Source organism: Dioscorea cayenensis, chromosome 9 (assembly GCF_009730915.1).
Source record: "Dioscorea cayenensis subsp. rotundata cultivar TDr96_F1 chromosome 9, TDr96_F1_v2_PseudoChromosome.rev07_lg8_w22 25.fasta, whole genome shotgun sequence".
Lineage (NCBI taxonomy): Eukaryota > Viridiplantae > Streptophyta > Magnoliopsida > Dioscoreales > Dioscoreaceae > Dioscorea > Dioscorea cayenensis.
The window spans coordinates 14,233,332-14,238,287 of record NC_052479.1 but is presented as its reverse complement, the minus strand read 5'-3'; the positions used below and the strand labels follow the sequence as shown (position 1 = coordinate 14,238,287).

At 46.8% G+C, this 4,956-nt stretch overlaps 1 non-coding gene across 1 annotated transcript; it reads left to right on the top strand.

Moving 5' to 3' along the window:
* Nucleotides 1–4,083: 4,083 nt before the first annotated feature.
* LOC120269794 lies at nucleotides 4,084–4,192 on the top strand. The gene has a single exon (XR_005539429.1). It is a non-coding gene; the product is annotated as a small nucleolar RNA R71 (small nucleolar RNA).
* The last annotated feature ends 764 nt before the right edge of the window (nucleotides 4,193–4,956 follow it).

The window sequence follows — 4,956 nt, the reverse complement described above, 5'->3', positions numbered from 1 at the left end:
CCCGACTCTAGTGTCATCGTCCCCAAATGCCCGATGTAATCAGACCAAGATGTGCCCCAAGTGTATCGATGCAGCGCCTAACATCGAGTACAAAGTCTGACAACTCCGGGCGGCTCGAGGACACCCGAGACTATCGCCATGCCATTCACCGACCTACTCATGACCGTGTGCAAGTATCGCTAGGGCTAGGCCGAAAGGCACGTGGCCTTGGAAACCCAGAGCTCGTCTCGACCACGACCGCATAGCGTGCATCGTAAGCTCTCTGCAGGGGGTCAAGGTTCCAGTGATAATCGTGAGGTAGCTGTCGCGTACTCCTCGTAACTGCGGAATGCCTCCTCATATAATCCAAGTAGTATGGAGAAGCTGCGTAATGCTCAAACTATGGTGGTGTCCAAACACTCGAACCGAATGGTGCCCAAAGCATGAGCTCGCATCACGCTCTATCAAACTCAAGCGAGGAGAGCACCTCCGATGCAAACTATCGAGATAGTCGGGCTCTCTAATTGTCAACAACTCGCCGCCAACCCCCTCGAAACCCGGGTCCTCAATCTCCTCGTGAAGTCATCTCCCTGCTGAAGATCTCGTAATATAGTCGTGTCCGGGACTCGAGTCGCATGCAGGCGGAGTCTCGATAGCGCTCATAGCGGGACTGATGTTGGGGGAATAGAAAATCGCATGCCCTCGGGCTCGAGAGGATGACTCACGTGGCCACTTATCGGTTTGCTTCTTTGTCCCTAGGGTGCCATGATGCGCCAAATTTAAACCAATTTAGTCAAACAAGTTGATAAAACAATCTGCAGAAATCCACACGGTCGTGTGGAATTTCCACTGCCTTCGATGGATTCAAGGGGCATGAGAAACGCATGGCGGATGTCAACAATCTAAAAATACACATCAATAATATCTCTAACTTCGTTTTAAACGTAAATCACTGTTCTAATTAAAGAAATGAAGCATTGTTGACTAGATTAATCAATAGAAATCATGAATTGACGAAGAAGATGAAGAAAAATGAATTTACTCGATGAAGAGAAATAAGAAAAATAGAGAGCCCGGGAGGAAAACTTGCTAAAATCAAACCAAAAGCGGCGCAATGGACTCGGGAGAATGTTGTGAGAGTGTTTTCAAGGGAAAAAGAAGTTGTGAAGAAGGAGAGAAATTATCCCGGTTTTTAAAACGTGAACTCGCGACTTTTTGACGTTACAGGCATCCACAGCGTGTGGAAATTCCCCCACGCCGTGTGCCTCACTTCAAAAGCTCCAGCAGGGCGTATGCACGCTCCATGCGCTCTCGGAAAAATTCTCACCGACTTAAAATGATCTCCCACAGGGCGTGCGAAAAATTATCCACGCTGTCGCCCTGCACTCACAGGTGCGACGCACGCCCTTGTGGCTTCCCTGGTCATCTGAGAAAATATCAAGTCGCCCACACGCCCGTACGGAAATTCCTCACGGGCGTGGGCATTCACTGGCCTCAACTCACAGCAGCGGCTGCACGTCCCTGTGTTTTCTTAGGATGGAGGGAGTAACATGCAGAGTTTCGCACGGCCGTGCGGAAATTACCCACGCCCGTGCGTGGTTCACAAGGTCGCCCACAGGGGTGAGTCCACGCCCCATGTATTCTCGCAAAAATCGCCCAACTCCGGAAGGGCAGCACGCCCGTGTGGAAATTACCACGGGCGTGGCGACGTATGGTCATCCACGAGGCAGGCGCACCCCTTGCGCCTCTCGGAAGAGTTCACGAGTACACACCCGCAGGGCGTGTTGAATTTCCACACGGCCGTGTGTTTTCTCTGGATGACTTAGAAAAACTTACAGGCTCTGCAGGACTAGCCTGAACATGTTTACACACTCAGAGTCTGCCCTATTGTGCAAAGTATATCAGATAAAAACACAAAATAGAACTCAAACGACTAAAATTCACCAATTCTCAACAAAACATACAATGAATTCTTTTAAAAACCGGCAATAAAATCACAGCACAAGCACTCAAAAATTGAAACACCAACACTTAACAATTTATTCATGCAAACAAACTAAACTAAAAGTATGAAAATAGTAAACACATGGGTTGCCTCCCAAGAAGCGCTTGTTTAACGTCACTAAGCTTGACGTATCTTTCTTACCTCACGGGGTTCATGAATGAAGGTTGCCCTCTTAACCATAACGTTAAAAGCATGATGAGCAAAAGTCTCTTGAGGGCGAGAGGGTGTACTATCGGGCTTCGGACCACCTAGCAATTGTTCGTCCAACTCCCATGGCTCATGTACGTCTCCAACAGTCTTGGGGCAGTTTCGGTGGCATCTTTGAGCCCTCTTCATTTTCCGGAGCACCTTCTTCAAGATTCCTGGGGTAGATGTTTCCTCTCTGGTCGACCCAAGCATCAGTACTTCTTCATTGCTCTCCTCTTGGTCGAACAAACCTTCATACCGATCCGGATTGAACATTTCTTGTATATATTTATCAACAATTTCATCAGTAGTGTCTAGAAAATACAAAGTGTCGAGACTCTCAATGTGAGCTCAGCAAAAATCGAGAGAATGCCGCATGGCTTCAGCAAGGCGGTAAGTGAGCTTATCGTCTCTGACTCTCAATGTGAGCTCTCCACCGTCCATGTCAATCAATGCTTTGGAAGTCCATAGAAGCGGTCTCCCAAGTATCAAGGGTACATCTGCATCCTCATCAACATCTAGCACTACAAAGTCAACTGGAAAAATATACTTGCCCACCTTGACAAGTACGTCTTCAATGATGCCTCTCGGATGTCACACCTTTCGGTCGGCCAACTGTAAAGTCATTCGAGTAGGCCTAGGCTCACCCAAGCCTTGCTTTTGGAAGAAAGTATATGGCATGACGTTGATACTTGCCCCGAATCCGCCAATGCCATTTCCTCACCTAAGTTGCCCGATTGTACGCGAATAATGAAGCTTCCCGGGTCTTTCTTCTTGTTCGGCATGTTCTTTTGTAACACCGCCGAGCATGAAGCATCAAGCACCACTGAAGCACTCTCCTCCAATTTCCTCTTGTTGGTCAATAGGTCTTTCAGGAACTTCGCATACTTAGGCATTTGACCCAAAGCCTCAACAAAAGGAATGTTGATGTGGAGTTGTTTGAACAAACTCAGGAACTTCTTATACTGGTCATCCCCTCGGTTATTCTTCAATCTAGAGGGATAAGGAATTCTTGGCTTGAAAGATGGGGGTGCCTCCTCTTTTGCTTTGTTTGCTCCCTTCTCAAACTCTACGACCTCGGGTGCGTGTTCTTCGGCTTTTCACTCGGGAAGCCGCCCTTCAACCCTCATGACCGCTTCTCAAAGCGATCGCCTTCACATGTTCTCTCGGGTTGGTTTCCGTGTTGCTTGGTAAACTTCCATGTGGCCTTTCGGAAAGAGATTTACGTAATTTGCCCCACTTGATTTTTCAAGGTTGTGCAAGGGGCGGTGTGATTGCGAAGTGTAGCCTAGGCGATTCAAACCTTGTATTTGCCGATTGAACTAATCTAGCCAAGTGCTTCTCCAAATCCGTCATTCGGGTTTCCAAGCACGAAATTCGTTTTTCCACTTGAGGGGCTTGTTGTTGTTGTTGGAACCCCGATGGCCCCCATGGTCTTCGTGGTCCTTGATTACTCCATGAAAAGTTGGAATGATTTTTTTCCAACCTGAATTGTCGGTGTTCTTTGTATGGATTCCCTTGAGGTCTCATTCCATTACCTACAAAGTCAATATTCTCAACTAAAGAAACATCACCTATGACGATTGGGCAATCGGAAGGAGCATGTCCTCCACCACAACCGATATAATTAGTCATGGCCTCCACTCTATTCGAAGCTATAAGATCTGGCTTCTTACTCAAACTCTCCACTTGGGCCGCCAATGAAGTTACCGGATCAATTTCATGGAGACCGACCACCTTTTTTTCTTCTCTAGCGTTCCATCTGGTAGCTATTTAACCCCATTTCCTCAATCAATTGACAAGCCTCGTCAGGGGTCTTGCTACCTAAGGTACCTCCTACCGCCGCATCCAAGAGTTGCTTTGTACTTGGGTTCAAACCATTGTAGAAGGTTTGAACAATCATCCACTCTGGGAATCCGTGTTGCGGACATTTGCGCAGGAGTTCCTTGAACCTTTCCCATGTCTCAAATAGAGACTCCAATTCCAAGCTGCATATAGGGATGAGATCTCATTCCTAAGCTTTTGCTGATTTTCGGGAGGGAAATAACGGGCCGAAAAAAGCTTCTACCATCTCCTCCCATGTAGTGATTGATGCCCTAGGTAATGAGTGTAGCCATTGCTTTGCTTTCCCCTTTAAGGAAAATGGGAAGGCTCTTAATTTGATGGCATCATCTGTCACACCATTGATCTTCAGCATGTCACACACCTTGAGGAAGCTCTCTATGTGACTATTTGGATCCTCATCGGCCAAACCATTGAATTGTGTGGACTGCTGCAGTATATGGATGAATGCCGGCTTTAGCTCAAAAATTACGAGTCTGTAATTGGGGGACGCACAATACTCGATTAGTGTCCCCAACACTCAAGGTCCGCATAATCGGATAGTGTCCGTTGTTGCTCATTTTGTTCTGCCATGTTATCAGATCCATCTACTTCCAAAATCAGCTGGATTAAGTCTGTTCTTGTACGAGGTTCTTTCCCTTTCTTGAAAGTGTATCGTTCAAGCTCAAGGTCTCCTTCAATCAATATTGATGGATTCCCTTGGGTCATAACCGGAGCTGCACCAAAAGTAAAAAGAAAAATCAGAATGATGATAGAATAAGAAGATATGAAATAGAATGAAGGGTAAATAGCTAAGAAAACAAAGTGCAAAGTATCTCTAAACGCCTATTCCGTGGCATCGGCGCTAAAATCTTGACAAGTTCCCCTTGCTTATAATCCGCAAGTGCACGGGCTTGTCGAAGTAATAATCCCAGGTGTGCGGGGTCGAATCCACAGGGAGTAGG